Raw genomic sequence first — 24,678 nt, 5'->3', positions numbered from 1 at the left:
GAGCAGGCTGCTCTGGTTTTTGTATTTTTGCTTCCTGGTTGTGTTAATATCTACAAAAATGGCAGATATAACTTCCCTGTCTTCTCACCTGTTTATCCTCACTCACTGCTATTACTCTCACCCAGTTTTGTGTCCTGCCTGAAATCTCTCCTAGAATGTAAGAGATGGCTGTGCTGACCCCTCTGGTAATTAAAGTGACATCAATTTCCACCTGGGCAAGTGGCTCTCTATTCCCACACCAGGAAACTGGAGATGGCACCTACATGAGTCTGCACGAACAAGCAGCTTTCACTCACCACACATTTCCTCATCACTGTCACATGATTACTACCTCTTCCCTTGGTCTAGTCACTTCTCTGCAATTTATCTATCACCCATAGGTAAGCCTGATTTATCTGCTTCTTTTAATTTTCACTTCTTTTCTCAGCAGCACCAACATACATAAAAATATTAAAATCTGCCTGCCTTTTCCCCTGTTGATCTGTCTTTTGTTAGTTTAACTAACAGTCTCCACTAACAGAACCTAAGAGTAAAGGTTCTCCTCCTCTCTGCCCTGGCTGTCTCTCTTAAGAACACTTGGGATTCCATGTAGGACCCACCTGGATTATCCAGGGTAACTGCCCACCTCAATGTCCTCGACTTAATCTCAGCCCCAAAGCCCCACCGTCATGTAACCTAGCACATCCACAGGCTCCAGGAATGAGGTCATTATCTAGCCTCCTGCAGACCCTATAGTGTTGCTGTGAACCCTCAAATCTGAGCCTCTAGAGCCTAGACAGAAAAGGTGATGGGAGGCAGGAAAGCTGAGCCTCCACCAATGGCGGAGCCAGGGTCCTGCCTTGTAGGGCAGCTGTACTTGCCAGCTTTGGGAATATGCCCAGCGTGGGCACAACTCCTGACTTTTTCCTAAGAGAAAACACTGTATTCTGAGGTGAGGTCTCTTCAGGCTATAACTGATTTGCTGTTTTTCTAATAACCGGAAAGCCCACACCAAATCCGTCTCGGGGCCAAGTTGGTCACTGGAACACTCAGCACCCACCTGGGTTCCTGGGTCCATGCAGTGGAGAGTGGGGTGGGGGGTGGGGTTTAACACTGCCCTCAGTGCTGGAAGTCCCTGGAGGAGGGATGTGAAGAATGCAAGCTGAGTAAGGAGCACATGGCCCTGGAGGGCACTGGGAAATTACAAGGAACCTCACATTCCAAGAGAGTCTTGATTTGATGAGTCATTCAGATGCAAATTTTACCCCAATTTTGGAAAGATTACAGCGCCCCATTCACAGCCCTCATTCCTATGGAAATTCTGGGCTCCCAGCAGTTCCCAGCCTCTGTCTGGGCTCCAAGGTTTCTTTCCCTTAGGGCAGGCCCTGCCCTTTCTGGTTTATTTTGGGTTTGTTTCTGGTCTCCCCCCCTCCCCTTCCTTGTTCCCACCTCCAGGACAATGCACGCCCCAGTCCTCTGACTTTCACACACAGGGACCATCAGGACAGGGTGCCCAGCATGGACCTCAGTTTATAGAACCTGGCTATTTGAGGCCAGTCCAACAGTGTCCCCCAGGATCCTGCACAGCAGTCATGCTCATAGCTTTAGGAGTGTGGAGTCAGCCCTGAAGGCCCAGCCCCTGGACTGCCCAGTCTGGGTAAGCCCATAACGGGTCTACACCACACAGGCAGCAGGCCAGGCACCCATGGCCACCAGCCTTTCCCTACAGAACACAAGTGAAAACAGAGATGCCCAAAACATAAACGCATTCAAACAATAAAAGAAGGGTCCACACACAGCCAACCACCCAGCATCCCTATCTGGTTGAATGTGTCGCAATGGACACTGAATCACTGCCTAGAAAGACCCAGAGTCAGCTGTGGACCAAGGGGCTTACACTCTCTCCCCAGGCTCAGCTTCTGATGCCCACCAACCACTGCAAGGATCAACACGAGGGTGGACTGACTCCACAGCTGGACCTGGTGTCTAGGACCTTCAAAGCAGGGACAGATCAAGCTCCTGGGCAAATCCTGTATGGTTCACCCAAGCAACTCTGTCCTCCTAAGCTCCAGCAGGGAGGTGGCCATCGGAGTCTGGATACCTCAGTTTGGAAGAAAGGCTCCCACTTGGCCCTGGTGCGCGGTGAGGAACAGGACAATGGAACCATCTGCACAGAGGAGAGGGAAAGCCAGCCCTCCCACCCACCCAGTCACACAGCTCACCTTTCTAGAGCAGGGCTCCCGATCCTCTACCAACCAGCGTGTCCCTGGCCACCAGGAAGATGGGCACTCAGACACATCTGCTGTGGCCACTCCACACTCACGCAGGGCTGTCTGGGTTGTCTGGGCTAACCACGGAGGTTCAAGGGCTCTGTTATCAGTTGGGGCACCTCTGGGGTGGGGTGTGGGGTATGTGCCTCAGGCAGCTGGGCCCACTATAGCCACAACAAGGCACCCTTCAGCAGAGGAACAAGGCCCAGTGGAGAGTCTTCCCTGAAGGTCTTGGAACAAGTCTGTCCCCATTCTCTGCTCTGTAAATAGCACGGCTGTTCTGATATGTGGGCCCGATTGTTTTCTCGTGTGGGCCGATTCAGGGGTGCTGAGCAGGACCAGCCTAGGGCTGAGTTAGGAGAAAGGCCACCTTAGAGACTAGGGGTCAGATCCAGGGAAAAGGGGCCACTAGGCCCAGCACCCACACCACACATGCCATAGCCCACCAGGTTAGGGTCCCACAAAGCTTCCACTTCATCCAGGGAGCCACTGTGGGCCACAGCTTTACTGAGTCCCTGGGGGCTCCCAGGCAAGGCCACCTCCCAGCTCTCTCAGCATATGGCCATGAGAACATGAGGCTGGGGGACATCCCAGAAACAGACATGTTGGAATCCCACTGGGTCCCCTTACATGGCCTGTGAGGCCCTGGGTCAGGTTCTTAGCCCCTCTGTCCACACCAGGGTCCAGCCCTGAATGCAGGGGTGACCCAGGCATCTCGGACAAGCACAGACAACAGTAATAGGGCAAAATATTTCTTCTGTGCTTAGAGACTTAACACCAACAAATATGAAGATTTTTAATTAGCCAAAAAGAGGCTACTGGTTACAAACACCAACCTGTGCTATCTATAGACGTGACATGACACAAAATTCAATTCCACTTGTCTAAAAACATTCAGTGAATAGAAGATCTAGAGAGCACCAGACCAACCTCTCCAAGAAGACAAATTGTCAATTTGTTTATGGTAAAAAGCAAGAGCAGGTATCTATTTTTAAAGCCTATTTACGGGCACTACATGTTCTCTTGACAAAAAAGCTACTGAAGAATCTACTGCCCAAGTTTTGGCTGAATGAAAACCGGCTGGCTGGTGATCAAGCTCGCAGGCTCACCACATTCCAACATCAGTTTTAAGCATTAATTCGCCCTATTTAGCCTGAGAGTACGCCAAATAATAATCCTACATCTGTGTCCGGCCCTTTGGCCAACTCATCAGAGCTGCAAAGTACACGTGCCAGCCATGGGAGGGGCAGTCCAGGATACTGGAGACCAGCTTGCTTCTGGGCTCACCAAGAACAGTCCACACAGAACAGAACCGGGACCAGAGTGTCAGTGTCCTCCCCCTGAACCACCACACCCTGAGTGCCACCAGAGCTGTGGCACCAACATCCATGGCCACCCAGGACAAACTGCAGTGGGAGTCTCACCTCTCGGACCTGGTTGTGGCCACCATGAGACAGATCAGAGGGACCACCTCTCCCTGGGGCACTGGGGCAGGAGTTAGGACACTGTTAAGCGTTATTAAATACTATTAAGCACTGTTAAATGCTATTAGACTCGTCAGTTCTGTGTTGAGATTTCATTAGGCCTTTCTTATAAACACCCTTTTAATGCTTTCCGTGAATGATTAAACTGTTAAGAGGGGACCATGTGACAGTCCCTTCTCTTAACCTGGCAGCCCTGAGCTGGGAACTGCCACCTGAGCAACAGGTTGTTGCCAACTGGCTGGACTCAAGGCCACTCTCTGCAACTCTCTCGTTGTCCTTTAGGCCACTCCTGCCCAGTAGTGGCCCTCATGGCAGTCCAGGTGTTTGGACACTTCACGGTCACTCCGAGGACCAGGGCAGCCATGGCTGAAGACACACTATGGTTTAACCACCTACAGCCAGCCTGCTCCAGCCTTGAAGGAAGCACTCTGAGCAAACAAGCCTCAGCGAACTGCAGAGGGCTCTGCTCACCCCACAGCCCTTCTCACTCAGGACACAGGGGGAGCACCTCCCCTGGTGACCCAGCGGAAGGCTGCGATTGGTGCAGATGCCTTGGCCACACCAGCTCCTCCATGGGGAGACATCTCCTATGCTGCCCCCTGGTGTGGCAACCTTAAGCTCCATAAAAGGCTAACTGGCCTACTTTTCATTTTGCTCCTAAGTGGAGCAGGCTGAGCTGGTAGCACAAGAGGAGACCAAGGAGCAGTAAAGGCAGCGGCAACAGGAACGGCCAACAGGACAGCTGGAGAATTCCAGAGAGTGGCCAGGGGCAGAGATGGCAGCAAGCAGAAGTGGCAGAGATGACCAAAGACAGTGGAAGCGTAGAGAAAGCGATAAAGAGCTGAAGACAAGGGAAGAGTCCCAGGGAGCCTCCAAGCCCCAAGAGTCAAGGGTCCCGACACCTGACACCTGGGAGTTGTGACACTGGCTGACCCTGCCACTAGCTTCTGCTAAGAGCTGAGGCTCACGCTCCCCACCAAGTGCTGGGAGGCTGAGGATCGAAGCTCAGAGCAACAGCCTCCAACCTGAGCGTCTAGAGCCATAGCGCCTGCTCTCCAGAGCCAGAGCCAGGAGTCTCTGAGGGGCCAGCCCAGCCCCATCAGCCGTCTGCTCAGGTCCACCAGCGGTAGAAAAGCCAGCCCTTGCCTACTCACATTTCTATCTAAGTAGAGCAGAAGACCCTGGCCAACAGATTGGTAATGCCCCCCTGCTCCTGATGGCATGGTATCCTCCTGTGAATTCCTCATTAGCCTCCACACCCTTCTCTCCACCTACACGTCCATCCACCCCTCCATGGTGCATCTGCATGAGCATTTCCAAAATCCAAATCTGGTCCAACATGTCTGCTGTCAACCTGTCCTTTGCTACCTTCTGATTAAAATCTCAGCCCTTTGCTCCAAATGGTGCAGGTCACATCTGATCTGCCTCCCACCCATGCCCTAATCATCAGCTGCTCCCTTCCATCTGATCTGGAAAAAAGGAGACCACCTCCCTCTCTGAGCTACTTGGCACCTTGTGCAAAACCTATTCACATCTACCTGGAGTACTTTCTAAGCACTTTCTGTTGCCAGGCACCATGCTAAGTAGCAACAGAGCAGAATGGGGCTGGATCTACCCTGACTAGAGTCACCAGAGGAAGAGACATCCAAACTTGCCACGGAGCATGCAAGAGCTTGGGTGCATGCATGTGGGGACATGCTGTAATCAGCTCTATGCAGGGAATCACAGGTGCCAAAAATAAGCCGGCCTGGTCAGAGGGCTGGAGGTGACCCTGAACGGACACCTGAACCAGAAAGGGTCAGCACTGCCTACAAGCACACTGGTGGCAAATACTCACCCAAGAAAAAGTAGCACACAGCTTTGCTATGAGTTCCTGAAAGTCGTCTCACTTGACATGCAGCCTGCTCACCCAGTCACTCAGGGCAGCAAGGTCTTCTAAGAATGACAGCCACCTCCCTGAGCAAACTGCTTCTTCGGCAAGAAGAAGCTGGGGTTACACATAGGCTGGCTTTTCAACCTCTGCTGTGCCCATCAAGCCCAAAACTTCACCTCGTGAATGTGGCCCAATCTGACCCCCCTAACACACAGATCTGTCTTAAACTAAACCAACCTCACCAACACTCCCCTGGCTTTCCCTCCACATGCAGGACTCAATCATGTGAGTTTCTCCTTCCTACCTGTAATTAGACGGAGGGCAGGGGACATCCCATTGTCCTGTGGCTCCTCCTTGGGGATCTGGAGACCACAGCTCTTGGCTTCCACTGGTCCCACCTGGGGCTGGGGCTGCCTTGTCACTGGGTGCCCAGCTCTTCTTGTTTTCCAACCCCCAACACCAGTGCAACTGCTTTGCTACCAGACTAAATCCTCATTAAAATTCAGCCTCAGATCTAGGTGAGAGGGGAGCTGAGCACCATGGATAAAGGACATGTCTACCCTTCCCCGGGGACACAGGAGCAGATCGTGGCAGATGTGCAGGAAATGGCAGCTGCATTTTAATAGCTCCTCCCCAGCACACTACAAGGCCCTGTTACTTAACATCTTGAACAGAGCAGGTGTGTAGAACAACACCCAGCAAGGCCACGAGCTCAGTTGTTACCTGTCCTCTCCTCACCATGGGCACTTAGCAAGCTGGGGCTGCATTTTCCTCCTTCCTGATGGCCCAGGCCATGTGCTCAGGCCTGAGACTCTCTGCTGCCCAGATGTGGCCTTGGTGAGGTTCACCAGCCAAAGCAATGGGAGAGGCTGGGAGAGACGGTGCCATGTGGGCTTGGAGGCTGCTTGAGCCCCAATCCCCACCCACTGCCACCCTACCCAAGGAGAAGTGAGCTGACTGGTCTCTCTGAGCTGTCAAGTCTCTAAGAGTCCTCCACTCAACGCAAGCAGCTCTCCAAGGACAGCATGGACCCATCCGTTAAGTCACAGGAGCACGCCAATTATGAGTAAACCAGGTGGTGGCAAATCCCACAAGAGGCTCAGCAACCAGGAGGGGAGGAAGGGCAGGGCTGAGATGAAACGGTGCATAAAAATGAGGCATGAATCTTGCTGGGATCAGCCTCCTTCACCTGAGGCCCAAGGTAAACTTTGAAAAGATACTGCGCTCCACTTCCACAGACTCCACTAGCTGGCAGAGAAGCAACCCAACCCCAGGAGCGCCAACAAGGTGGTGGTGGGGGGTGGGGGGGGGTCACAACACGGAACACCTCTGGTGGGCTCATCATTGTGTCCAGCCTGGGAAGAGGTCAGTAGTAGATGCAACTGTGACGTCCACTTGTCCCCTGGAACCAGACACTCTGTCCACCTTCCTATGGGGCTGGGGCTTGACTACTGTGTTCACCTGCCCACTTGGTCCAGCTGCCCATTTACCTTCTCGCTGACCTCAGAGCAGATGCCACAGGCTGGTTGTTCCTACAAACTGTCAGGTGTCTAAGAGACAATGATCTCTCCCTGCAAAGCACACCTGAACCCACCTGCCCCTAACTGCCACCCCAGAAGCAGGCTGGCCTAAGGAGGACCTGCTAAGTGACTGAATGGCTCTGACCCTGCAGCACCTTAGTCAACTTCACCCTGTGTGCACCTTGGAGTGGGGAGCTGAGACCCAGCCTCCTTAGGTCCCAGTTGTTAGTCCTGTGTGGTGTCAGGCATCTGAAACTCTCCACACCTCCACCTGAAGCTCAGGCGGGGTCAGGATCACACACAGACAAATACAGGCCCCGACCTCACCCTGCTCCCAGAGTAGGTGGGGCCTACCGGGCTCAGGCAGCACAGGAAGCTTTCAGAGACCATGGGTCACCAGCCAAAGGCCTCAGTATAACACTCTGAGGGAGACCAGGGCCAGGCAGCCAAGGTCAGGCACACACATCTGTGACAGTGACACACGCACCCAACCATGTGGAAGTGCGATACCTGCCCACTGAGGCACCCAAGCTGGGGGCAGGTGCCTAACACAGCTATGCCAGTTGCATGGGATGCTCACTTGTTACATGATCTTTGGGGTAATTCTGTGCATACGTGAGTGTCTTCCTTTTCGCCTGGCTCCTTTCCCCACTTCCAAAGCCTCCTCCCTGGCGGCCCCTCCAGCATGGCTCCTGGGCAGCCCCCTATTGTCCTCTGCTAGGAGCTGGAAGAAATGTGCATCATCCACGTTCCTGTACAGGAGCTCTCCTCTACTCACAAATTCAAGGCACAGCGAGGAGTTCCTTCTCCCGCTGTCAATGCATGTTGTAAAACTGCCACCAGTGTGGCTCAGGCACTGGGCAAGGCAAACAACCAGGATGGGGCAGAGCTCCCTAGCCGGAACCCAGTCAACACAAGAACCTAACAAAACACAGAAGGTGAAGTTTAATTCACAGACCAAATGACAGATGATTGAGTAACTGGTACAGCACACTGGGAGCAAGTAAGATTGGACTCTCCCTACCTCAGGCATCTTTTTTTTTTAAGCAGTGCTTGGGTTGGAAACCTGAGCCTTGCTCATGCTAGTCAAGTGTTGTACCACTGAGGTACAGCATAGCCTCCCTCAGACATCTTAACCCATGTAATGCAGAAGTATTCCAGACACACTCAGGAGTTTAACTGAAACCCACTGAATAAAACTCCTGCCAGAAAATCAAAAGGCAGCCATGTAATCTCAACACAGTACCTGTAAGCCTAAAGAGAAAGGAAAGACATATTTGATCATCAAGGAATGTCATCTGGCTGGACAGAATTGGGAATAATGTCCTCAGAGCAGAAGTGAGGCACAGGCTCAGTTTCTACAACAACACAGCCCTGGGGGATAGGCAAGAGGGGGATGAACATCCCCACAGAGATGGGCACAAGAAACACAACTGGCCAGTCAAAGGAGGACCCAAAGACTGGAGCAAAGACACCAAACTTACCAGGTCTGAGAGACCACAATGAGTATGGCAAAGGTGTCATTCTGCCTGCCACCATAAGAGAGGATGCTGGAAACAGGGACCTCCACCACGACCAACTGTCAGATCTCTTCAGAAATGAATCTGGCGAGATCTACTGAAATAAAGAGACACACACACCCTGAGACCCAGCGGTGCCATGCCCTGAAGTCTAAGCCACAGATGACGGCTGAGGTGTGGCCAGGGTATCTATGAAAGTACTGTTTATACTTACCTTCTGCTTTTCTATGGCAGCTCTAACCAATTACTACAAACCGCACAGCTTAAAACAACAGAAATTTATCCTTTCTGTCCTGGAGGGCAGAAGTCTGAAATCAGTGTCATTCAACCAAAGCCAAGGTCCCAGTAAAACCAACCTGTTCCAGGTTCTTCCCATGCCTGGTGGCTCCAGTGGTCCCTGGTTTGGGGGTCCCTGGTTTGCCAGAGTTCCCCGGGGAAACAGAACCAACAGGATGTGGAGAGGGAGAAAGAGATCGGCAAGCTGGAAACCAGAGACTCAACCTTTCAGTTCCCAGGTGGTTTGGCAGGGGCATTTTCCTGCCGCCCCTCTTATTCTGTTTAGACCCTGGATGATGAGATGAGCAATGTCTGACCACATATCTGGGCACCCCATGGTCCAGGCAAGTGGACAGGAAAATCCTTCCTCACAGTCGACCACTCTAGCCTCTACTTCATCTTCACACACACACACCTTTTCCCTGTGTCTTACTTCATCTTCCTCCCGCATGCTCTTCCCCCTTCCTGTCCAGCTCAGAGGACTGGCAGGGCTCAGCTGGAGGTGCTATGGGACCACCACTGTTGCCCCAAGACTTCAGGAAACAAGTTAAGATGTGGATGACACTCCCTAAAGTCCCTGTTCTCACCCTGCCATATGCCCATCTCACCTGGCACCTGCAGCCCATCACTCCCTGGCAGCCTGGCTGCCACTCTGAACCCCATCCCTCTACTCTGTACACGAACATCATCATCTATGACAAAGACCCCCCCCCCAGGGCCCTCCCAGGCTTGCACAGTACAAAACTAGGCATTGGTTCATCTCTACCTGAGGGACAGGTAAAGGAGGCATTCCCAGGGGAGGCCTGAACTCAGAGAGACCCAGCCCTTGGGCTGGTCCTGGGGCATATCCCCTATCCCAGGCCTGGCACCCGCTGGCTCCCTCCCCTTGAGGAAGTATCTTCAGCTTTGGTGTAACCTAAGCCTACCCCCACCTCCCCAAAGCTGGATGTCTCCTGGCAAGCCCAGGCAGAGGCCAAGCAGAACCTCCATCTTTCCAGCTGCTCAAGCTGAGCCTTGGGGCCCCCACACCTGACCCACAACTTCCACAAACCCTCCCAACTTAGCATCCCGAGCACCAACAAGCTTCCTACCCACTGCATCTCCTCTTGCCTACGCCCTCTCTGCCTCTACCTTAGCCCACAGCCCCTGCAATCTTCCCTGAACACCTCTATCTCACTCCCATCTGCCACAGGGCCTTTGTACTTGCTATTCCTCACCCTGTGTGAGGAACGCTCCTCCCCATACCCAGATAGCAATCAACCATCACTTCTCAGCCAGACGCCTGGGTTTCCCTTCTAGAATTGTGTTCTATTCCCTTCTTCAGTTTGCTTCTCCTCTGGCTACCCGTCACCTTCTAACTCACTCACACTTGGCCTAGTGACCATGCCTGGGGTCTGTCTTCACCAACAGTTTAATGCTTGCTCCGTGCTCCCCACCCTGAGGCCTAAGCACACGGAGGGGAATGTGTGGATGATCCAGAAGGCCACTTGCTGAAAGGCTCATTCACAAGCTCTACTCGTGTGCATGACAGCATCGCCACATGTCCACTCTCTGCAAGGCAAAAGGAGCCCTTTGTGGGGTATTCATAGCTCAGCCAGATGTGGAGCGCCCGGGGTCTTTTCCCAGGGCTCCATCGGGTGCCTCCCAGCTGTGTAGACAGAGCCCCTCCACCCAGACCCCAGAGGCTGCCAAGGCAAGTGCACGTGGGGGTTTGGTGAGGGTTATGTGGTGGCCCTCCTCCCACGGGACATAGCTCAGCTGAGCACCCCAACCAATGTGTTCAGGACACAGCCATGGCATGGCAAATCAGTCACAAACCAGTGAGCGTGCTGTGTGTCTTTGCCAACAGAAACAGGAGAGACAGAAGCCTGGACAACACAGGGGCCTTGGGGGTGGGTACTCACTGAGGGCACAGCTGACTGAGCGGGGTGCCCCTAGGAGAAACGCAGTGTGTGGGGAGCCCACTCCTCTGAGGAGATCCCACGCTGCTCTGGAGCTGTCTGCAGAAACCCAGTCTGGATGGGAGGAAACTCAAACCCCAGCGCAGCCAGAGCACTACAGGTCTACGCTGTCCGGCCACAGCAGGCAAGCAGCACGAGACTGCAGCCACCGTTTCCTAGAAGCCACGTTAGAGGTAAACGTCACCAGGTGAAGCTCATTTTAGTCACATAGCTCATAGCTCATTAACCAGTACATACTGCAAGACAGACCCTCGCAGAATGTAACTGATGACCCACTCACTTACACACGGCTCATGGGATGACCTGGTGCTCCTAAGCAACACTGAGTGCCTCCAGGTGACATGGCACACAGATCAGCATTCGGCCAAGGCCACTGACCTGTTCACGAATCCATGAGCATTCAGAGCGGCATGGGTAAGGATCCTGGCCATCTTTCCAGGTGACAGCCTCACAGGGCTGCACCCGGGGACCAGAGAGACCTTCCCAGACCTCGTGAAACACACAGAAATAATTCTCTCCCATTTCAGTGTCATTTAATTAAATCTACGATCGTTCTACTCTCAGCTCTGTGAGTACTTTAGACACGTGCTAAAAATAAAGCACACCTCCTAGAGGGATGTCTCACTGCAGGTGAAGCAGCCTCGGGGGCTAGGCACACTCCCACAGCTTAACGCTGCAGGACTGTGATAAGCTAGCATGGGTGGAGAAAAGAAAGAAAAACTAAGCGGCGATAAAACAGCAACACAGCTCAAAGTGCTTCACTTTCCACTTGGTGTCCTCACGAGCACATTCAGGGTGAACAGTGTGGGTCTAAGAGATGAAGCCATGGGTAAGGCATAGCCTGTGTCCTGCCACTCTTGGCTTCCCAAACAAGTCCACATGAAGCCTGTCCCCCATCAAGCCAAGACCTGCAAGCCTTTTGCATTCTGTCCCTTCATGTGCCCTGTGTTCCCAGCACCACCCATCAGGCCAGCAGGGGGGCCTCAGCACCCCAGACCACTCTTGGGAGCTGGGCTCGCAGAGCCACTTGGACGCTGCCCTCACTGGGTGGACACACACCAGCTTCGTGTAGAGACCACCCTTTGATGCTTGCTGAATTTCCAGCATGGCATTATACAGACAGGATCACAGGGGCAAAAGGAAGGACAATGCCTGCTTTGTCCCCATGCCAAGGACCCACAAAATGCAAAGCTGTCTGTATGGACCACTTCACACTGAAAAAGTTCCCTGAAAAGAGTTATTTTTGCTTCCACTTCAATGCACATCTAGAATATATGTCTTGATCTTCGCATTCATCTTTAAATGGCCTTTTATATTCAGACTGCACTGGTCTCCGCCTTATCAACAGGGATATGTTCCAAGTCCTCCAGTGGATACCTGCCTCCGTGGGTAGTGCTTTTTCCTATACACACCTGTGCTCGGGTTAAACTTATAAATCAAGCACAGTAAGACATTAACAATCACTAGTAATAAAATGGAACAATTATAACCACACATTGTAATACAAGTGATGTGAATGTGGTCTCTCTTCTCTCTCTAAACATCTCATTGCACTGAGGCTCTTGTTGATTGTGAGAACTAAAATGAGCAAACTGAAGCTACAGATAATGGGGGACTACTGTATTTGTGATGTGAAGGCCAAGACCAGAGGGGATCCTAAGCCTGGAACAGGATGGGGGCGGGGGGCTGAGCTACCTGCGGGCAGGAGATGGAGGCTGTGCAAACGGCCTGGACAGGACTCAGAGACTTGACTATCCTGTGTGCTACAACACAAGTCACATCTGGAAACTCCATCTAACACAGTCATGTCTGTGTAAACCTCAAGTCCAAGCCTCAGGGACCAGCCACAGATGGTGTGAGGTCTCAGTGGCTGCATCTCCAAGTTGTTTCCGTGACCTAACCCATCAGGAGCTGGGGCTTCAGACCCAGGGGGTGGCTCGCCCCAACCGAGTCAAGCTACCTCCCTCCTGAGCCCTCTTCTCTACTCCACCCCAGAAAGGAGACAAGTTAGAAACACAAGAATCACCCAGATGGCCCCAAGTCCCGGACAGTCCTTTCCTGGGCCTGCCAGGACCCCTGCCTGGGATTCCTCAACCCCACTTTTTTTTTTTTTTTTGGTGGGGCCACAGCTCCATGTGTGTCGTCACACAATGTGTAAACAAGCTCTCCAGGAGCAGTAAGCAGCGGGGGACAGTCAAGGTGGCAGCAACAGGTTCTCACACTGCAGAGCCAGCCTGGGGCTCAGACAGCAGCTTGGTCACTACACTAACATGCTTCTGTGTTGGGGACATTTTTACCCTGAATGCTCTCCAACAGACATGTCACGGTCCTCTACTTAGCAGCCCCCACTTTTCTTTTGGGGAACCAATTATGTGCACACCACAGAGAAAAGCTGATTCCCGAATGGTCACAAGGTTCTCCACCTGAGCCCAGTGAGAGGACTCACCAGCCACATCCATGCCACACAGGCACACACACCCCCGCCCCAAGCATGTAGGCACACATACACATGCATACATGTATAAACATATGCCCACGTATATACAGACAAATATACATACATGTGCACACCCACACACAGCTACACAAACGTACGTACCCATACACACATATGCCACACTCACACACACACACACACACATGCCCTCCCCACAGCACTGGGCAATACTCTACCCCCACCCACTGCCTCTCAGATACACACTCTGAGCCCCGGGCACTGGTTTTCATACAGACCGCCTGCAGCAGAATCCAGCACAGGTGTGAACAGAGCATCTATGGGCCCCAGAGGTACCCCAGCCAGGAACGTGCATTTCTAAGGGGTTCCTGGGAGAGCTGTTGCAGGCCCTGTGGTGACAAGGAACACACGGGGGAGTCAGGGAGTGGATGAGCTCAGTCACTCTGTCAACGACAAGCTCCTGCAAGGCCGTGCCAGGCTGCATCGAAAGCCCTGACCCCCACCTCCAGGACACAAGGAAAAAACAGCTGAAGTCAGAGATTGCAGGGAGACCTGAGGAAAACTGGAGGCCTTTAGCTGAGACCTTGCCAAAGGGTAAGGGTTGATCACACTCTGTTTCTAACACTCCAGGGAACCTCATCTTGGAGGGAAGAGAGCCCTGCTGAGACCCCAAGCCTCTCCCCTGCAACCTGGGGAGGACCACATACAGGCATCTCCTCTCTGCCCCCTGGAAGCAGGGATGGAGTCCCTGCCCCAGAGGCCTAGGCAGGGTGTGTCAGGGCCACCTGACTAAGTAAGGGAGCCGAGGTCAGTGGGGCCAGCCACAACAACACACCCTACTCTGTGCAAAACTCTGGTTGACACCTGGGACAGAGCTGAGTTCACACCAGCCCTGAGGTCTTGGACAACAGTGACAGATAAGAAACCCCATGCTATGTTCTGGAAAGACCACTGCAAGAAAACCCCTTCCCTCATATGACTGGCCAAGACTTAATGCCCTGTATACGCAGGACAAGGGCAGGCACGGAACCCTACAGGTCCTGCTTGGTGCCTCCTAATGACCAGTGGAACTGCCTGAAAGGGTCGCAAAAAAAAAAAAAAAAACCCTCAGGTCCACCCTCAGGTTAGCTTCTCTCCTTCCCCAGGTCCCTCGGACCCTCCCTCCCCACCCCCCGAGTCCCTTTTGGGGAAACAGCCTGGCCTTGTGAGCACCCCGTGATCACTCCACACTCGCCCTGTACCCACACATGGTTCTTGTCAGCCTGGTCTCTGCTCCTACAAAACAAAACCGTCCGTCTAACCCTTGGGACACTGATCACTTGGTCAGAGCATCTATGAATATGCATGCATGTATGTGTAACATCTACATACACATAACAAAGACATAACATCCTTTCCCCCTTTTGCCATAACCTTTCTATGAAAGTTTCCTTACCAAGTCCCAATTTGTTTTTCATTTGAACTGTTTATAAATTATAAACCACTGGAGCTCAGAACACATCACACACCCACACAACTAATTACACTGCAGATTGCTACAGCCTGCGTTGTACTGTCTTCAACTAACCGGGAAGACAAGGGTGATCCAGCACCCGAGGACAGCATGTGTTCTATGAGGAAAAGTGTCAGAATAAACCTCTAGTCATTTTTTTTCACACTGGGGTAGTAGCACACAGATGGAAACTGCCAAGACATCATCAAACCTCAGTGGCCAGAGACACCTGGGTCCTGGGCCAAAGTGCTTTATGAATAATGAATGAGTTAAGGCTGGGACAATTCTCTTTTTCTAGCAGCTCCTTAAACTGGTTTGGGATAGGAAGGGTAATTCTGGGGCTTTGCTGATTCCCAAACTGCAGAACATGGTGCCAAAATCTCTCTCTACTCAGGACAGACTGCATACCCAGAAAGAAATCGCAGAAATGGCTCAGCACTGTTGTCCTACAAATGCTTGGAACTTATTTACTCCAATTATAGGCACTGAAAAAGTCTTGCTGACTTCAGTTCATAGCTTAACTATGGGGCTATTGCAACTGACTGTGTGTTCCCCAAGTGTCTGGGATCTGGGGAAAAGATGAAAATATGCCAACAAGGAAAGATACAACGCAGAGGAGGATACAATGTCCCAGCCAGGGGAGGGCCTTTCCCCACTAGGAGAAGCTAGGGACCCCAAATTCAACCCTGCTGGTCCCACCATTGGCAAAGCTCACAAGGGAAACAGATTGTGATATGGAGATCGGCCAACAGCAGTGGCACTGGAAAAGTCACAACCTCATCCTTAAAGCCCACTGGAGAACAGGGTATATAGGATGCCTGAGCTTCCAGGGGTCCGAGTGCCCCAAGAGGACCACAGGGGGCTTCGGTGTTCTGAGAAGGGGACCCTGCTCCCTGCTCAACTCACACGAACAACTCTAAAGCAAACACAGGGGCTCCAATTCTGTTGGGAGTCCTCTCCTTGTTCGGCTGCATCTCTGCTTTTGGTGCCATGTTCCCCTCACCGCTGTGCACACTGTGCAGGCTTAACACAGCCCTGTGTACACACATGCCAATTAATAAATACATGGCGCCCTGCCATGTCTGGGCAAAGAGGACGAGCCAGGGAAGAGGACTCACTCTTACTGCCTCACTTGCAGTCCCCCATTCTGACTGGAGGAACCACCCATGAGTGTTACTCCTGCGCTCTAAGCCACGCTTCTCACTTTTAAGAGAGGTCTCGGCCCACCACATCGTGGGGAAGGGACAGGAGGAGGCAGCTATGGGACCTGGAAGCCAGCACCACGGGCCAGAGAGAGCATTGAGGGCCAGCCAGGCTGTTAAAGTGTTGCTTAAACAAAATGACCTCTGTTAAAAATGTTATTTATAACTCACTATTCTTGAAAGAACCAACGAAGTGTTATGAGGCTGGTGGAGTGGCTCAAGTGGTAGAGCCCCTTGCTCAGAAAGCATGAGGTCCTGAGTTCAAATCCCAGAATTGCCAAAAACAAAAACAATGAGATGTTACGACCCCTTCAAAGGAGAAATCAAAGAATCACAAAAGACATGGAGTTGGTTGAGGAGACAGGGAATGGGGAGTGGCTGCTTAATGGGTGTATGTGGGAGGGTCTTCTTTTGTGTAATGAAATGTCTTAGAGCTAGAGAGGGAGGTGGTAACACCAAAGGTTCCAAATATCACTGCATTGTTCACTTTACTATAGCTAAGTTTACGTATTCAGAAATGCCTGTCTTTCTGCAAATCTGGATTCTTTCCAGGGCTCCTAAAATACAAGCCTGAGCACCCAAGAGTGGCTGCCCAGGACCTTCCCTTCTCCAAGTTAGAGCACAGGTGCAGGAAGCCACGATGCATTACCCGGGTGCCAAGCCTGCAATACGGCTTCCAGTGTGCACGCAGCACCGGGACACACTAATGCTTACAGACCTCATGAGCTCGTGCATGGCTGCCCCTCAGCGAGGGTCCACACTGTCAGCCAGGGAGCACCCGGTCTTACTTGAGAACCACTGTTCGCCCATGGGCATGGCCTAACTCGAGGCTGAGCCAGCTGTGCTTTCTCCTCGCCATCAGCACCCACTGCGCAGTGACACGAACACGTCGGTGGCTGCAGCTCAGCCTGTCCTGTGCAGCCAGGTCATAAACGCTCACCACTGCACTCCTGCGGCCACTCCAAATAGGAACTCAACACCAGCTACTGGAACCTTCCTCAAGGACATTGCTCCATTTCCTCAGCACTCTCCCTACCATGCAGCCAGAGGGCTCTGGGCCACAGTTCCAGAAGGCAGGCCCCTAAGAGAGTTTCGTTACTCTTTAACAATAATCAGAACAGAACCTGAAATGTCAGCAGCTCCTGGAAAGAAAGTGAATTATTAATCTTCAGAGCTCACAGCCCTACCGTGAAGATTAACTTGGGTTTCCCCTTGTTATTGAGACTGAAAAGTTTCCATGAGCAGAAGCAGACAGCCCGCTCCTGGCATGGCTCTGGCTGGTGCGTAGCACTCGCCTCCTTCCCGGCAGCCATATGTGGATGTGTGAACCTGCCTGGTCCCATCTGCTTGTCCCCTCAAGCCCCAACTGCCCTCTCCTGACACTCCAGAACAGGTGCGACCTTATGATCCCACCACAAAATCAAGGAAAGGAAAACCTACAAGTCTAGTGACCATCAGGAACGGCAGCTTTCTTACAGCTCCTGGGCACTTGGCTCCCACCAAAGGAGACTCAAAAGGTCACATATAGGTCATACGTCCACAGCTCAAAATATTCAGAAAAAAAAGAAAAACCACACCTCTGATGAACACATGTGATTATTTCCTAAACAGTACAGCAAAAACAACTACTTACATAGCATGCACACCAACTTAGGGATTGTAGCTAGTCTTCAGTATACACGAGGAGGTGCATTTTGTATAAGGGACTTGCGTGTCTGAGGATTTGGGTGTTCAGAGGCTCCTAGAATCAGTCCTCTCACACAGAGGGACAAATGGTGTTTTGATCTCCCTCCTTTGACTCACTGTACTTAAACATGGCTTACTGTATAGTAAGGTGGGAGCCACACTTAGAAGTCCCAATGCTCTTCAACCCTTGCGTGGACATGACCACGAGGGAGGAAGGGTGGCTAGCCTCTTGCAGGTTCACTTCCAGCTGCCACGGCCTGCTGGAGCACCTGGGATCAGAACTACACCTCACACAGCCTGGGGTCACCTAGAATTTGTGTGACTAACCAGACTGTTGATGCCCAAGTTACACACCTGGCCAGTTAGGCAGGACGCTCAGCCTGCAGCTGATGAGCACAGCCTGAGACGGAACACCCTGGGACGACAGCCACACAGAACCACTTGCAGGAAGACACAGAGAGACCATGAAGGTTACCACGTGGGGCTTGGCTGCCCACCCCCCCGCCCCGCCGTCTGTGGTCACTGCAATTCGGCGCCCCATGGTGGCTCAGGGTCCCCAACAGCCCACACTTCCCTTTGTATTAGCCATTTCCAAACCTGCATTTGCAGAAACCTACCTTCCTTTTATTGTTCACAAACCACTCTCCTATCTTAAAGCCCAATGTGACACAGATTTTTTTAATTAAAAGAAGCAAAATTAACCTTGCTCAAAGAATTACTAAAGACCTGTGGCCTTTCCCCTCACATGGAAAGATGCTACAGTACTGTCAAGGCCAGGAACCAAAATCTACAGCTCCTGTCATTCAAATAGCTTCTACTTTAAAACTTGTAACAAAAGGGGACAACATGTCAGAGAAGGAGATACTGTCAGCCATCTCAGCGCCACCAAATAAAAAGCAGCAAAGCACTCTGCTTAAATAAAATATCCCACTCCAACACACCACTCCATTTGGCCTCATTTGCTTGGCTTTTGCAAACAGGCTAACATGTTCCTTTACTGGAAAGAGACATACCATAAATGATTTGCACTTATTAACACGCCACTCAGAACAGTCGCCTTGAATGAACACCAGGAATGGAGGCAGAAATCTTGGTAGCCCTCCGGGAAGGCTGCAGGTTTCTTCCTGCTCTAGCCCAAAGCCACCTGACGTTCCCAGTGCATCGCTGCTCCCAGGCAGCAATTTCGCACTTCTAGAGACACGGAAGTCATGCAGGTCAATAAGGGGTCACATATTAACTTACCAGTCCTGATCACATGCCTCCCAGGGCTCCTCTTACACTAAACACTCTATCACATAACATCCACAGTCTAAAGGGAAAAAATCAAATTTCTCAGTAACTATAAATGAACAAAACCCACCTAAGATGGGCCAGATAACCTCAATAATACCATAAACTACAGAGGAAATTGAATGTGTAGTTAAAACCCTCAGAAAAAGATATGTGAAAGTGCCAGATGGTTTTACTGGCAAATTCTGCCCAATATGTTAAGGAAGAAGTAACAGCAATTATACATAATCTCTTCTAGAAAGTAAGAAAAGGAGCCAGGCACAATGGCTGGTGCCTGGAATCCCAGCTGCTAGTGAGGGAGAGATTGGGAGGACCACAGTTCAAGGCCAGTCCAACCAAAAAGTTAGCAAGATCTCATCTCAACAAACAAGCTGGGAGTGGTGGTGTACGCTTGTCATCCCAGCTATGCGAGAGGCACAGGTAGAAAGATGGTAGACCAGGTAGGCTGGGGGCACAAACACAATACCCTAGCTGAAAAATAACAAAAAGAAAAAAAAGGGCTAGGAGCAATAGCTGAAGTGGGAGAGCCCTTGCCAACCAAGAACAAGGTCCTGAGTTCAAACCCCAGTACTGCCAAAAAAAAAGAAGAGAAGGAAGAAACATTTATTTCCCAAGTTAAATGAAGCTAGCATTAACCTGATAACAAAATAATCACTTACTGTTTATTAATTTGAAGAACAATTAAAAGGAATTTAAAATATCTTTTAAAATACCTCTGTATTTGATTCACTGTAAGTCACTAGAAAGAGATTTGAGGGCTGGGATGTAGCTCAGTGGTAGAGCACTTAACTTATGTGCGTGAGGCCCTGGGTTCCATCCCCAGCACCAGAAAAGAAAAGATCAAAAAAAAGAAAAAGATCTGACAGATGTAGGGATAAATTTCACCTGGGATAAAAGCCGAAAAAATACAATCTAATATTGCAACTGATGCATTATTTTTTTTTTAATTTAATTTTTGTCTTTTGTTTTTTGATGCTGGAGTCAAACCCAGGGCCTCACACATGCCAGGCAAGCGCTTTACCACGGAGCTGCATTCCAGCCCAAATTGATGGATTTTTTTAAAAATCCACTTTTTAAGAATAGATATACCTTTTATGCAACTTCATTAGCACATTGTATACACAAAAGGGATGATAATTTACAATTTTTAACTACTTTATTTGGGTATGTGTATACATACACCAAATGTGAGGTTTTAATTTCACTTAATGTACTCAGGGAAATAACAATTAGCCATGCCTTAACTTCTGCTACCACAGTGTACCCAAGTCAAGTGTTCATTTACCAAAAGACTATTTATTTTGCTAGATGACATTGACTAATTAATAAAAAAATAACTTATTAGGGCTGCCAGATTTTGCATTACAAAAAGGGACAAGACTCAATCACACCCCAATGACGAATGCTTTACGTAAAACGGGAAGAGAACACGAACTCAACACTTCCTCCTCAGAATATCATGTCTCCCTGAGAAAAGGAGGGCTACTTCCAGTTGTACCTCCACCTACAAATGTGGGGGGGAAAACTAAAAAATAAATACAATTAACATTTGATAATGACAAAATTATTTTTAGCCAGACACGAGAGGACAAATACTGCGTGATATTCCACTGACTTGAGATGCAGAGCCAAATCTGTAGAGGTGGAAAGCTGAATGGCAGGTGACAGGGGCAGAGGGAGGGGGTTGGGGGCTGCTATTTGCTGAAGAAAAAATTCCAGTCTGGGAAAATGGAAGAGTTGTGGAGATGGATGATGATGGTGGCACTGTGACATCAATGTGCTTAGTGTCACTGCACTGTACACTCAAACACAGTTAGATGGTAAATATTGTTAGGTATACTTTCCCACAATAAGAAAACAACCCAAGTAGGGCATGGGCTTCACTCCTGTAATCGCAGCACTTGGGAGGCTGGGCTATACAGGAAGACCCTGTCTCAAAAGCCAAAATAAACAAAAGAAAGAAAAAGAAAACAACCTGTTTCTCTATCAGAAAAGTAGATTTCAAAACTACTTATGTATAAAAGAAAAGCAATAAAAGAAATTCAAAAGGCTAAAGCTCCCCCTCTCCTCCTCCCCTCCCCGAATACCAGAGGCCAGCAACTGGAGTGCATTCGTGCAAACCTTCTTTGTGCACACAGCTCAGGTGCACACGGGAATAGAAGCTTTTAATCCAGTAATTACACAGGAAACAGAGACCTCCAGGCACTTTACCCAATCCTTTTGAGTTTGAAAGAATCATGTTTTTTGCTCTCCACAGAAACAGAGGCAGCCAAAAAGTAATAAAAGTACATCCCTGGCCTGAACAAGCAGAGTACACTTTTTATCTCAGGTTTCACTTTCTGCAGTTTCAGTCATGGGCCAAAACTATTCTAAAAATAATTCATAAATGTTAAGTCATGAACCATTCTTTGTAGCATGATGAAATCGCACATCACCTGTCTCATCCCACTGGGGTGTCAATCGCCCCTTTTCCAGTGTATCCACACTGTATAGACTACTGTCATGAGAGTCACTTGGTAGCCATCTTGATCATCAGATGGGCTGTCACAGTATCACAGTGCTTATCTTATGTTCACGTAACCCTCCTTCTATTTAATAATAGCCCTGGAACACAGGAGTCGTGATGCTGGCAAGTACTTCCTCTAAGTGAAAAAGTGGAAGTTCTCGACAAGGGAAGACAAAAGGTAGTATGCTGAGTTTGCTAAGGTGTACAGTACAATATTTTTAGAGAGAAAGAGACCACATTCACATAACATTGTGTTGTTAAAATTGATCTACTTTATTATTGGCTATTGTTAAATTTGCGTGGGGGGGCAGTACTGGGGTTTAAACTCAGGGCTTCACATTTACTAGCAAGCGCTCTACTGCTTAAACTACATCTTCAGCCCTTTTTGCTCTGGATGTTTTGGAGATAGGGCCGTGCTTTTTGCCCAGGCTGACAGACTCCTCATATTTTACACTTCCTGTGGTAGCTGGGATGACAGGTGTGTACCATACCCAATTGCCCAGCTTTTCTCCTTTGGGATGGGGGTCTCACAAACTCTTTTGCCTGGACCAGCCTATAAACACAATCCTCCAGATCTCAACCCCTCACACAGCTGTGGTGACAGGGGCATGCCATAGCATCCAGTTATTAGTTGAGATGGAGTATCATCAACTTTTTGCCCAGGCTGGCCTCCAACTGTAATCTTCCCAAAATCTGCCTCTCAAGTGGGTAGGATTACCAATGTGAGCTGCTTGCTGGTGTGTAGTTTACTGCTGTTAAACTCAATGTGCCTAATTTATAACAAACAGTATCATAGGTATCCATGCACAGGAAGAAAACAGTATATATAGATTACAGTAATACCCATGGTTTCAGCCATCCACTGGGGGAATAATACATATACTATATTTTGGGCTGACCACAATCTTAAAAAGAAATGAATGTGGACAGAGAGCTACATAGACTCCTGGCTGCAAAAGCAGGGCCCCTCTTTCTCAGGTCCTCCCTGGGCTTCCCTCAAAAATGGGCATGGTCCCTGTTTCCAGCACAGAGGTGCTTCAGCCACTCGGCAGACACGCAGGCACCAGGCTCCACATGAGTCCTCCTGCCACCCTCACTGGTTGCCAAGAAACCTCAGGCCCGTGATGTCCAAATGCAAGTTGCAGCTTCTAGACACCTGGCAGCAATAAAACCCAAGGATAAACACGGCCGACTCACAGTCCGCTCTCCACAGGGCAGACATGTCACCAGAAATTACCCTTCACTTAAACTGGGAGTTTGGGTTAAGAAATCACTCACATTTTAATCCAAATAAGAGCAACCCAGAGATTATGCTGGACAAGTAAACATAAATAGATCCACATGTCGCCATGTTTCTGATTTCCAGCCATCTTCCCTTGTATACACAAATGAAAGAACCCAATAAATAGTCTATGTAAACTGCATATCAAGTTGTTTTCTTTCTCTCCAGTCAGAAGCCCTCAAGTGAACCGTGAAACCTAGTAAGCTTCAAGACCTGTGGATTATTACCTTCAAAATGGGCTCACTTCAATATTTTTTATCTCTTTTTCAAGTCTCACAATTCCACGACCCTCCTGGCAGAGGCCAAGGGCTACAAAGTGGTACACTGTCAAACCATCTTGCCAGGCCTCTCCTGGGATCTCAAAGAAGAAAGACAGGCTGGGCAGGACCTCTGCCATGCCACCCTATCCTCCCAGCCAAACCCTTCTGCAGAGGAAGGTCGGGCTGGGTCCAGACTGGAGCTTCTGGTTTCGGTCACAAGTGCCCTGCCTCGGAAAACACCAAGCAGCACTTCCAAGAACAGCAGGAGGCCCTGAGGATGGAGGCGCAGGCAGGTGTGAAGCCACCCCACTGACCCACGTTGTCACCAGGCCACTCCTTGAGGAAGCTCTTGGGGCAAGGTGCCAGCCATCTCCAGCAGCCCTGCCAGTATGCAGAAGAACCTGCAGCCAGATGGTGGGCCAGCCACAAACCCCAGCCTGCCCAGGCTACCCGGAAAGACCTGGCCTTCTGAGAAAGCAGGCGGACAAGGCTTGGCAGGAAACCCCAAATGCTGGGGAGCAGTCAGTGCTGAGGTGTGCACCCTCATACGCCTTGGGGTAAGGACAGGCCTCCTCAGGGTGTCACCTCTCTGAGCCTTAGGCAAGACATGGGGCCCATACCAACTACCAGTCCATAAGCAAAAGCCTAGTCTTGTCAGTCCACCTGCACAGAGGACCCAGGACACACTCCAATCACAGGGCCCCCAAATAACGATCTCCACACTGCAACCACACCTAGTTTCTGACATGTGCTCAGCTCCACCACTCACTCATTTGTCACTCATTCACTTCCAGTGGGGAACCAGCCTCCTTCTTCAATCTTGGGGACCCTCTCCGCTACCATCTAGGCACCATCAGGCAGCTCCTTTCCGAGCCTCTGCAGACACCAGAATGCCCAGACAGGGTTTCTCTCTTGTAAGGGAATTATTTATCATCAAATTAACAATGTGACACAGAGGTCAGATAAGAGCAGGCGGGGTGGACGGGAGGCCAACTTCAGCCGTTCACGGAGGGGAGGGAAAATGATAACAAGACCGCAACTTACACAAATATTTTTTCCCAGAAAAAAGAAACATCAGGGAGGCAGCACTCAGAGGCTTTCTGCTAATAAACACTTTAGCATGTCTGAGCACTGCGATGGCAGTCAAGAAGACAAAGCCATTTCCAGCAGGGGACACCTAAGGAGTTACTCATGCCTAAACCTGGAACCAGAGTGACAGGCATGAAGCAATGGCACCAATTAAATGACAGGCCAGCTGAGGGGGGAGGCCCCACTGACAGGAGCACCAGAACTCTGATACTAGCGGCCAGAGCAAGAAATATCAGCCTTCGTCCATGCTGACACTGGCCGGTGACTTCTGGGGACGAACTCCAAGCCCTGCCTGCTCCTGGGACAGGCTTCCAGAAGGAGGCCAAGCCCTGAGTAAGTTCCCTATATTACCTACAGCGTAAGGGATAGAACGCAGTGGGCCAATTGGGAATGCTGACGTACGACGTTAACGAGTATGCTGACTTGGCTGAGCCGTGGAAGCATCAGACACTCTTGATGCTTCAGAGAAGGTGGTCTTCGAATGAGGTTAACATTTTAAGCAGAGACTTTGAGCAAAGCAGATGACCTTCCAC

General features: G+C 50.4%; 1 protein-coding gene across 8 annotated transcripts in view; it reads right to left on the bottom strand.

Annotated features, from left to right (window-relative positions):
* Positions 1 to 24,678, bottom strand: part of Sema4d (semaphorin 4D) — a 111,905-nt gene that overhangs the window by 66,757 nt on the left and 20,470 nt on the right. Inside the window, exon 1 of one of the 8 annotated variants that reach the window (XR_012440513.1) lies at positions 18,732 to 19,109. The exons of 2 other annotated variants lie outside the window; for them this stretch is intronic. The gene's annotated coding sequence lies outside the window, so the exon portion shown is untranslated. Of the gene's footprint in view, positions 1 to 2,201; positions 2,845 to 8,610; positions 8,636 to 18,731; positions 19,114 to 24,678 lie in introns of those variants that run through there. 5 more of the 8 variants (XM_074052383.1, XM_020160944.2, XM_074052377.1 and 2 more) reach the window with 5 other exon arrangements.

Source organism: Castor canadensis, chromosome 13 (genome assembly GCF_047511655.1).
Source record: "Castor canadensis chromosome 13, mCasCan1.hap1v2, whole genome shotgun sequence".
Classification (NCBI taxonomy): Eukaryota; Metazoa; Chordata; class Mammalia; order Rodentia; family Castoridae; genus Castor; species Castor canadensis.
The sequence above is the reverse complement of the archived record's forward strand: the minus strand, read 5'-3'. Positions and strand labels throughout refer to the sequence as shown.